A 12,337-nucleotide genomic window follows, 5' to 3' on the forward strand; every position below is an offset into this window, starting at 1 on the left:
CAAGACAGTGACCCTGCCGTCCGTCTGGTAAAGGAGATGCTGACTCGGCCAGATGCACGCCTTGACCCAGACGCTCCGGAGGAAGCCAAGCAACTGTGGGCTGAGAAGAGTCGACTGTTCCTTTATAAGGGAAAGTTGTGCCGCAGAATGGTTAACTCCTGGACGCATGAACTAATCTGGCAAGTAGTGGTGCCAAGAAGAGGCGCAGCTATGGTGATGGAGGCATACCACGACGGAGCTGGGCATTTCGGATGGAAGAAGCTGGAGTTTCTGCTGCGCGGGCGGTTCCATTGGGTAGGCATGAGAGGAACCATCGAGAGGTGGTGCAGAGACTGTGGCCCATGCAACTTAAGAAGGATGGACCGTGCCAGCCAGAAGACTCCCCTGCGGTCCATCATCACCAGACAGCCGTTGGAACTGGTAGCCTTGGATCATGTAAAGCTGACCCCAAGCAGAAGTGGCTACGTCTACGCGTTAACCATCGTGGATCACTACTCCCGGTTCTTGGTTGTCGTCCCTGTTAAGGACTTAACGGCTCACACAGCAGCTAGAGCCTTCCAGCAGCACTTCTGCCGTCCGCATGGATACCCGGAGCAGGTGCTGACGGACCAGGGGCCTGCCTTTGAAGCGGAGGTCTTCCAGGAGTTCTGCACCCTGTATGGATGCCGGAAGATAAGAACAACACCCTATCACCCGCAAACTAATGGACTTTGTGAGAAAATGAACCAGGTGGTGATAGATCTCCTGAAAACATTGCCCCTGGAGGAACGCAGTCTGTGGCCTGAGAAGCTGCCCGACCTGGTGGACCTATACAACCACATCCCTGTAGGTTCCACCAACTGTACCCCGGCTTACCTAATGAGGGCAAGACCTGGTAAGCTTCCTGTTGATCTGGAGATGGGAGTCCTGACACCCGAGGACACTTCACCAGAAGCAGACTGGGACACAGAGAGGCAGCAGCAGTACCGGAAAGTACAGGAGAGCGTGGAGCGAAGTCTCTGTCAAGCTAGGGAAAGACAAGAGAAAACTTACAACCAGTATGCTCCCGCTGTTCCCCTGGTGCCCGGAGAGCAGGTCTTGAAGAGGAAAAGACGGCTCCACAAGTTGGACGACCAGTGGGAGAAGGACCCGTACACCGTACTGCCCTCAAGCCACGACAACCCAAAGATCTGTACAATCAGTAAAGACGGAGGGGAAACCACAGCCATTGTATCCCGGGATCACCTGAAGAAGTGTCCTGAACAGCTACGGAACCCTGAAGAGGAACAAGAAGGCCCTCGACCCGTAGAGGAAAGGGAAGATATGGTTAGTACTGTGCTCGGAGACTTCCCTCGGTCTTGGACTCAAGTCAATGGTGCTGTTGTGGTACCCGTCCTCACGTTCCTCCAACCAGCATCCCAAGGACCTACGGAGACACAGGTGGAGCTGGAAGAACAGCCGGTCCAGGAGGCAGAAGACCCCACACAAGCAGACCAGGAGAATCAACCCTCTGCTTATAGTGAGCCTGCCATACCCCTAGTGAGCCAAAGAGTCTGTAGACGGCTGCCCAGTTTACCTTTGACAGCTCCTATACCCTGTAGCTCAGGACCAGTCAGCCAGCTCCGTAGGTCCACTAGGGTCACTAGAGGCCAGCTGCCCATACGGTGGAGGATCTAAATGTTCAAGTTATTTTATTAATGTTTACCTCTTATTGTTGATTGTGTATAATTATGTGTTTCTAGTTATTTATAGGAGTCTTTGGTGGATTTACCGGGAATCCTTTGTGTATATAGTTGGAGCGTAACCCAGGACGGACTGAAAGACTGTTAAGGACTCGGGGCAGGACAGACCCCTACCTGGTTACGTCTCCCTGTGTTGGTGAAATGGACACCCTTGTTTTCTTGAAAAACTGCACCCGGTTGCGGACACGCCGTGACCATCCTAATGTTTTTCTTTATTGCGTTGTTTCTGTTTGTAATTTGTTATGTTACAAAAATATGTTTAGTCCCGGAGTACTGACTTTCACTAGGGGGGAATGTGGCACCCCAGGGGTCTGGTCTCCACAGTAATAGCAATGTTATGTCTGAGAGCAGGTGGGAGGTCTCTTGGTCAGGGATCCTATGCATGCCACACCTCCTGCCCAGTCCTGGGAGGGGAAGAACTTCCCCTATATAAAGCTGGGGCTGAGGCAGGGTTAGGGAGAAGAAGAGTTGAGAAGAAGAGGAGCAGCTATAGGAAAGAGAGATCAGGAGCTCTGTGGGAGCAGTGCTAAAAGGAATCAGGGGCTGGCAGCTGAAGAGCTCGCCCTGATTGAAGAGTTACCACCGGACCCGGAGTCCGAGGCTGTGGGGATTAACCCAGACCCAGCAGCAGAAACCGCCCGGCAGGGGATTTCAGGTCCTCTGGCCAAGAAACCCGAAGGCACGGTCACACGCGTGGGACCAGCACCGCCGTCGTGGAGCGGAAGCCACTAGAAGGCCCCGAGTCACCGGCCATACGGGTGAGCACCACACGGTACACTCAGGGACGTGGGCTACTTTTACCCGCCTCTAGCAAGGTAGCCAGAAGAGTACATTTAGTTGGGGAGGCCTACAACTCCGCCTGGCCAGGGGAGATCCCATCTGCTCAAGGACTGACCAGGCCCCGACCGCTAGCCAGTACTCCGGGAGGGTCTATCTTTGTCACCAGTAAAGACCCTGAACTACACCGCATCGTCTCTGAGTGGTTCCTGCTACCCCCATCATCCACGTCGGCTGCCCTGAGGCCATACCCCTCCCGTTGGGGGTTATACCATCTACGCTGCACTATCCTACCACCGGCCTCAGCGGTCTGCCCTGCAGCGGCAGCTCCATAGCTGCCTTCAACGGGTGGCGTAGTCGTCCTACATCTACTGCTAATATACCGCCACTTAGTCTGACTCCCTGGGCACGGACCGGGTCACCGCCACGAGACTACTACCCCCAACAGGCCCGGCTCCGGGTAGTCCCCGCGTGCGCAACGCTACACCAAGTAGGCCCAGGGGCGCGTCATACTCATCAGGGGTGTACATAGAAGACATGGGACTCCATAGAATAAGTATAAATACACTCCTCAGAGTCCTCCATATAATATACTGCACAGCTCATAGTCATCCATGTAGTATAATGCACAGCTCATAGTCCCCCATAAAGTATAATGCACCACATAGTCAACAATAGTAGTATAATGCACCCCCATAGTCAAGAATAGTAGTATAATGCACCCCCATAGTTAACAATAGTAGTATGATGCACCCCATAGACATCCATAGTATGATAATGCAACCCATAGACATCCACAGTAGGATAATGCACCCCATAGACATCCACAGTAGTATAATGCACCCCATAGATATTAACAGTAGTATAATGCACCCCATAGACATCCACAGTAGTATAATGCATCCTCATAGACATCCACAGTAGTATAATGCACTCTCATAGACATCCACTGTAGTATAATGCACCCCATAAACATCCACAGTAGTATAATGCATCCCATAGACATCCACAGTAGTATAATGCATCCCTTAGACATCCAAAGTAGTATAATGCACCCCATAGACATCCATAGTAGTATAATGCACCCCATAGACATCCATAGTAGTATAATGCACCCCCATAGACATCCATAGTAGTATAATGCACTCCTATAGACATCCATAGTAGTATAATGCACCCCCATAGACATCAATAGTAGTATAATGCACCCCATAAACATATACAGTAGTATAATGCACCCCATAGACATCCATAGTAGGATAATGCACCCAATAGACATCCACAGTAGTATAATGCAACCCATAGACATTTACAGTAGTATAATGCACCCCATAGACATCCACAGTAGTATAATGCACCCTCATAGACATCCACTGTAGTATAATGCACCCCATAAACAGCCACAGTAGTATAATGCATCCCATAGACATCCAAAGTAGTATAATGCACCCCATAAACATCCATGGTAGTATAATGTACACCATAGACATTCTCAGTAGTATAATGCACCCCCATAGACTTCCATAGTAGTATAATGCACCCCATAGACATCCATAGTACTATAATGCACTCCCATAGACATCCATATTAGTATAATGCACCCCCATAGACATCAATAGTAGTATAATGCACCCCATAGGCATCTACAGTAGTATAATGCACTCTCATAGACATCTACAGTAGTATAATGCACCCTATAGACATCCACAGTAGTATAATGCACCCCATAGACATCTACAGTAGTATAATGCACCCCACAGACATCTACAGTAGTATAATGCATCCCATAGACATCCATAGTAGTATAATGCACCCCATAGACATCCATAGTAGTATAATGCAACCCATAGACATTTACAGTAGTATAATGCACCCCATAGACATCCACAGTAGTATAATGCACCCTCATAGACATCCACTGTAGTATAATGCACCCCATAAACAGCCACAGTAGTATAATGCATCCCATAGACATCCAAAGTAGTATAATGCACCCCATAAACATCCATGGTAGTATAATGTACACCATAGACATTCTCAGTAGTATAATGCACCCCCATAGACTTCCATAGTAGTATAATGCACCCCATAGACATCCATAGTAGTATAATGCACTCCCATAGACATCCATATTAGTATAATGCACCCCCATAGACATCAATAGTAGTATAATGCACCCCATAGGCATCTACAGTAGTATAATGCACTCTCATAGACATCTACAGTAGTATAATGCACCCTATAGACATCCACAGTAGTATAATGCACCCCATAGACATCTACAGTAGTATAATGCACCCCATAAACATCCATAGTAGTAAAATGCACCCAATAGACATCCATAGCAGCATAATGCACCCCATAGACATCCATAGTAGTATGGCCAATGATTTTTAAAAAATAAATAAATACTCACCATTCCTTCGCTCCCACGCAGCGCGTCCTCTTGTGAAGTCAGCAGGACTCGGCGTGCGACGTGAGTGTGTGATGTTACTGCCATGCGCTCCATCACGTGCACGTCAACGTCAGTTACTGGCCTCTGATTGGCTGGCAGCGTGTATTGTGGCGCGCGGAACCTCACCAGCTGGGCCCCTGACTTGCCGAGCCCGGTCGCAGCCGCGACTGCCGCAACCGCAGTAATTATGCCCCTGCATTCAGATAAATGAAGCTGATATATCTGCAAAAAATGTGCTCAATGTGAACATGATTCAGTAGGGTAGGTAGACATTTGGGGTTAACTGAGGTACTGAAGTTAAACCTGATAAATAGTGCTAAACGTGTCCAAATTCTTCAAGGGATAAAATGAAGTAATGTTAGGAAAAAAAGCATTACTTCACCTATTGAACACAATATCATGTGAATATTGCAGCCCATCACTGCCCTTATAGGTAGTTGACCAGCACAGAACGACTGCTCAAACCAAGCACAGCAGATTATAAGGGACATAACCAGAATAAAAAATCAGACCTGAAGGTTAAATTTACACAGTGAATACAGTGGCATGTAAAATTTTGGCCATCTCTGGTCACAATTACTGTTATTGTGAACAGTTAAGCAAGTTGATGAAGAAATGATCTCTAAAAGGCCTCAAGTTAAAGATGACACATTTCCTTTGTATTTTAGGCAAAAAATTTTTTTTAATATTTTAATCTTTTATATTTTAAAATTTACAAAAAGGAAAATGGGCCGACCTGGTAGCACCCCATTTTGAAAGTATCACACCTTGAAAACGCTTTTTGTAGCCAGACAAGAGTCTTTCAATTCTTGTTTTAGGGATTTTCATCCATTCTTCCTTGGAAAATTCTTCCAGTTCTGTGAGATTCCTGGGTTGTACTGAATGCACTGCTATTTTGAGGTATAGCCATAGATTTTCATTGATGTTCAGAATAGGGAACTGTGAGGGCCATTGTAAAACTTTTAGCTTGCACCTTTTTAAGAGGTAGTCTATTGTGGATTTTGACACATGTTTAGAATCATTCTTAGTGATGAGTGAAGCATGGGATGACAAAGTCACTGACCCAACCTGGGAAGCTGGCATGCAGAGCGAGGACACCAGTGCTGCAGGGGAAAGATTGACAGCGAAACAGACAGGAAGAGGCAGTGGGGTGAGAAGAGGGAGAAGGCGGGCAACTGTTCCGCAGAGCACCGATACTGTTGAATTTCTCCGTCAAAGAGTTAGCTGTTCCCTGTCTGGAACTTCTTTAAAGAGAGTTCTGAGACAAAAAAAATGGTTATTTTCAACCTGTGCCATGCCAAGATCAGCAGGAGCCTGACCACTAAGAGCCTAACCACCACCAGCATGATCAGGCACGTCATCAAAGCACCCAACTTGGTTGGCCGAACACCTGAGTCCACAATTCGTGCCAAATGGTGACACCGCTGCCTCTTTCCCTGTGCTAGGTGCTTTTCTCTGTCCATGACACTGGCAGAGATGCCTCCCGCCCTGCACCTGTCCTTGTACATTCTGAGGCACCATCATCAGGCACATCCAAATCCTTGTCCCAGCACATGTGCTATCTACGCCAAGGATTGCTGGCCCTATATCTATCAGGGTTTCCTCCACCTCCTCCACCTTCTACACCAGTTCTTGCACCCCCTCCTGCTCCATCTCTGATTTGTTATCTCAGAGCATGTCATCCACATCACCCAGAAGATAGAAGCTCTGCAGCCTTGCCTCGGCAAAGCGACAACAGACTCTGCTGAAGCTAATTTGTCTAGGAGACAAACCGCACACCGCCGCAGAATTCTTGAAAGGAATAATAAACCAGACAGATCTATGGCTCTTGACCCTGAACCTACAACCAGGCATGGTCGTGTGTGACAATGGCAGTAAGCTGGTGGCAGCTGTGAAACTTGGCAAGCCTATACACGTACCATGCTTGGCCCATGTGCTCAACTTGGTCTGTCAGCGGTTTCTGAAAAGCTACCCAGATTTGCCAGAGCTTCTTGTCAAGCTACACAGCATCAGCGCCCATTTCTGCTCTGGCAGTGCTGCAGCAGTGTATGCAAGTGCTAGCTCACTGACTGGTATGCGACATGACCACAAACTGGAATTCCACACTGCACATGCTGACAAGGCTTTGTGAGCAGCAAAGTCCAGTTGTTGAATACGAGCTCCAACATGCCCGTTGGTATTCGGGTCAGCTTCCGCACATAACAACTGAAAAGTGGGCATAGATGTCTGAGTTTTGTGCAGTTTTCCAAGACTTTGAGGACTCCACAAAGATTTTGAGCAGCGATGACGCCATAATCAGTGCAATGATCCCAGTTCTGTGCCTACTTAAACAGCCGCTGCTCACAATTAAGCATGAAGCTTTGTATGTGGACCAGGTGGAGATACAGGAAGACATTAGACAGGGAGATACTACCCAGCCCAGACTCATCTCATCTGCTCTGAGCGGATTGGATTAAAAGGATGAGGTGGATGAACAGGAGCTGGTTGCTAGTGCAACAGAGGCTAGTACCCACACAAGCTTCGTTCTGTCTCTCCTACATGGATTGGCTAAGGAGGAAGAGAGTGAGGAGGAGGACATGGAGAGTTGTCATCATGGTGGAGACAGGGAAGTGTTGGCTGTAGGGAGCTTGACACATATGGCCGACTTTATGTACTGCTGCCTTTCTAATGACCTCGCGTTATATTCACCTTGACCCAAAAAGAGTACAGGTTGTTCACTGTGTTAGACCAAGGCTACAAGGAGAACTTTGTATCTCTTCTTCCTGAGGTAGAGAGGTTTACTAAAATGTTGCTATACCAGAAGACCATTGTTGAAAATGTAATGAAAAAATTCCCATCAGACAACGCTAGCTGCAGGGGGCAAGCTTTATGCTCAACCAGGATGAGAGGCGAGGGAGACATACACCAGGTACAGCAGAAGCAGTGATACAATGTCAAAGGCCCGGGCCAATTTCATGAGACCCTCCCAGCATCCAGGCCCTGATAGCCGGGTATTTTTGACAAGAAGGGAAAAGTTTTTAAAGATGGTCAAGCAATACCTGGCTGACCAAACCAGCATACTCCCTAATTCCTCTGAGATCTTCAACTATTGGGTCTCACTGCCACTAGCATCTTGTCTGAGCGTGTTTTTAGTGCCGCCAAGGGGGTCATAACAGACAGGCACTTTCACCCATCAACAGAAATGCTGACAGGCTTACTCTGATAAAAATGAACAAAGCCTGGATTAGCCCCGACTTTTCTACACCGCCAGATGAGAGTAGTACATAAAGTGTTTTTAATCTTCAATATGTGAATGAGGCCCTACAGTTGTTGCCTGCAATGGTCTATGGATGACCCTGCTTAGAATTTCTTTATGACTTTGCACTGTGTGCAGAGCCTTTATGAGTGTAGGAGTATCAAAACTACACTTTCTTAATATTTGAGTGAGTCACTACAGTTGGTGCCTTGAAGTGTGTATGGATGACCCTCCTTATAATTTTTTTCTGGTTTTGCACTGTATGCAGAGCTTTTATGAGTGTAGGAGTGCCACAACTAAACTTTGTTCACAATATTTGAATGAGACACTACAGTTGGTGCCTTCAAGGGTGTATGGATGACCCTACTTGTAATTTTTGGCAGGCTTTGCACTTAGTGCATAGCCATTATGAGTGTAGGAGTACCACTACATGACAATTTGAACAGAATGTGTATGAGGCCCTCCTTTATGTCTACGACAGGCAGTATCTGAGTCTCTCTTCCATCTGATTTGTGAATTTGTGGCAGTTCTTGCTTCCTTCATAAATTACACTAAAATTTCCAATTTTTTAATAAAAATGTCAATTTTGGTTTACTTAAATTATTTTTTTTAAATCCTTTTTAAAGTCATTATGCAAGAAATAATGTTTATTATAATTTTTTCCTGTAAATTACAATTTCTCTTCGACTTTGAATGTTTTATTTTCAGTCCTTTAAGTGGAGTAAAAGTATGACACCATTGTTCTCAGCAGCGATCTGTGAGTCAGAGATGCTTCCAGGAATCTTCTCCATGCTGTTCTCCTTCCATTCAGTACTTTTTCCATCAATTTCAACATTTTCACTGTCCCCCAGACCTCCTTGTATGGTCGGCCGGAAAATTGCTCAGATTTCCCATGGACTCCCATTATAATCGTTATTCGAAACGAGCATCCGAGTATTAGAAATTGCTTGGTCCGATTAACAAGCATCTGAACATTTTAGTGCTCACTCATCACTAATCATTATCTATTTGTAGAAGCCATCCTCTTCTCAACTTCAGCTTTTTACAGATGGTGTTATGTTTGCATCAAGAATTCATTGAAATTTCATTGAATCCATTCTTACCTCTACCCGGGAAATGTTCCCCGTGTCATCGGCTGCAACACAACCCCAACACATGAGTGATCTACCCTTATGTTTAATGTAATAGAGAGAAGTTGTATCAATGATTTGTAGTACCCTGAAAACACTATTTCTAACCATCTGTCTACAAATCCACCCCTGGGTACTTCAAACCACCATGGAAACGGTAAGTGGTTCAATTCGGAAAAACGCTAATATCATATAGAAAATGTACTCAGGAACCAAAGTGTATAAAAAATAACAATGTTTTATTACATACACTTTTTATACATTTTGTTTCCTGAGTATATTTTCTATATGATATGACCCCATGTTTAACAGTTGGCGAGATGTTCTTTTACTAAAATTCTATGCCCTTTTTTCTCCACACATACCTTTGATCATTGTGGTCAAAGATTTCTATTTTAACCTCATCAGTCCACAGGACTTGTTTCCAAAATGTATCAGACTTATTTAGTTGTTCTTTTGTATACTTCTGACCCTGAATTTTATGGTGAGGATGCAGGAGAAGTTTTCTTTTGATGACTCTTCCATGAAGGCCACACAGTATTTGTGCAGGTGTCTCTGAACAGTAGAATAATGTACCACAACTCCAGAGTCTGCTAAATCCTTCTGAAAGTCTTTTGCAGTCAAGCGGCGGTCCTGACTTGCCTTTCTAGCAATCCTACGAGCAGCTCTCACTAAAATTTTTCTTGGTCTTCCAGAAATTTTCTTGACCTCCACTGTTTCTGTTAACTGCAATTTCTTAATAACATTTCAAACTGAGGAAAGGGCAACTTAAAAATGCTTTGCTATCTTATTACAGTCTTCTCCTGCTTTGTGGCCACCAACGTTTTAATTCTCAGAGTGCTAGGCAGCTGCTTAGAAGAACCCATGGCTGCTGTTTTTTTTAGCAAAAGGTTAGAGGAGGCTGGGTTTTTATAAAGGTGGGAAATTTGCATCACCTGGCCTTTCCTGACGATGATTGTGAACAAGCCATAATCCTAACAGGCTAATTAAGGTCTGAAACCTTGGTTAAAGTTATCTGAGCACACAAATCTCCATTGGTGCCCAAACTTTTGCATCGCCCCATTCTCCTTTTTGCAATTTTTAAAATGTTTTTGCCTAAAATACTAAGAAAATCTGTCATGTTTAACTTTAGGCCTTTTGGAGATAATTTCATCTTCAACTTGCTTAACTGTTCACAATAACAGTAATTTTGACCAGGGGTGCCCAAAGTTTTACATACCACTGTATTTGGTGTGTTTTTGATGTGGCACATTTTCTGCAGCAGTTAGCGAAAATAGTTTACTTACATTTTTTCAGTGTTTCTTTTACATCGTTAAGCTGCAGTTTTTGTCTCATTTTGGTACGTCATTTTTAAATAAACTGCTTCATTCTAGATATTTCCTGTTACCTGGCTTTGATAAGACTTTGTTGATAGAGGCATGTATAAATTACATGGTTATATGCAGCAAAGATGAGTGCTGGCACCATCCACAGATACTCCCTTTAATGCAGGGGATAAGCAGGGAACTAGACCGTGCAGGAACACAGGTGCGTGTAAAATTGCCTGAACAGCATTGCATGAAAAAATAGAGGAAGAATTGCACTCACCGTCCTTTAAAATGTTTCTTCTTTATTGGAAAAATAAAACATAGGGACCGTCCTTTAAAATGTTTCTTCTTTATTAGAAAATTAAAACATAGGGCTTGCAGGGGTGATTGGAATGCTTACAAGATGACAGTCATTTCTCACCAACTGGTGCTTCAGCAGGTCCTTATGTATCCAGCAGCCATGGGGTACTGGGCAGCCGGGCCTACGGATGCTGGTGGGGGATATCACGGTGGCTGGCCCAGTCCGTGGCCCAGGGCGGTCAACAAAAAGGGGAATATTATTTATATGGGGTTTGTAGTTTTGGGAAGTGTTCGTGACGCCACCTGTGGAATGCGGCCAAAGGGAGCCGCCGCTGCGGAGCAGTCCTCTGAAGCTGATGTTACTGCAGCAGGGATGGTGTGGCTCTCCACAGGAAGAGCTAGCTCCAGGGCAGTGTGGATATTGTCGGTTGCGCTGGGCATTGTAGTGCAGGGGGAAAGATGGCGCAGCAGAAATAATGGACGGAGGCAGTGTGGTGCAGTCATCCGAGTCTTTACTCACAGTTCTTATGTAAGTTCCACTGGTGCACTGTACGGGTGTCAGCCTCCCACATCACGCTGCGTTCACCAGAACGGGGATTCAGCTCTTCCTCAGGTAGTTTAGGAGCACCTGACGGAACCCCACTTTCTTGTGTTCCTCTCTAGACCGACTTCACGCTGGGTCTTCTCCCTCCTGCCCTGCGCTTCCCCACTCTCAGTCCCGCTCGGGTGCTCTGAAGTCCCTCCTGTCTTACTGGAGTTCCCGGACCTGCTTGACCCTCACGGAGATTAGAATGAGGCTTTGGCAACTGAACTATAAAAGCCAGAAGCCTCCGGTTTTTCCAGCCGAGACCTGGAGTTACACGGCTGGTCCAGGGGCCGGTCCCCTTCTTGCGGCCTACGATCCCTCTGTCTTCTGACAGATTCAGGGCGCACGGTTGCTGTCCCGCACTCGCCGTACCCCCTGGGATCCCTTCAATACAACGGAACCTTTCTCCTCTGTTCCCCTCCTGGGCCTCTATCACTAGGCCCCACTTGTGGAGCAGAGCTCCTGAAGAGACTCTGCTCCCTGACTAACACTCTCTTCTGATCTTACTGATCTGCCACCCTAAGATGGCTTCCCTTTATATACCTCCTTCTATGGTGCTCCCCTAAACTGCTTCCTCCACTCACACCCACTACTGGTTCCCCCTACCTTTGGGTTCCCCCCACTCCAGCCAGGGACAGGGCTCAGCACTGCGCATGCATCTTGCCCCTCCTGCCGGCCTGGAGAAGTGTAGTGTTGAATGTGGGTATTGGGGTTCCGGGCAGCACTCTCTCTTTACCTGAGAGAAGGAGACACCACACCTCTGGGTGAGGTGCAGTACCTCTGTGGCGACTGAACCCTCAGGGGCGCCACACCTACACCCACCATG

This window comes from Phyllobates terribilis, unplaced genomic scaffold (genome assembly GCF_046119375.1).
Source record: "Phyllobates terribilis strain yellow unplaced genomic scaffold, ASM4611937v1 Scaffold_9__5_contigs__length_417890890, whole genome shotgun sequence".
Lineage (NCBI taxonomy): Eukaryota > Metazoa > Chordata > Amphibia > Anura > Dendrobatidae > Phyllobates > Phyllobates terribilis.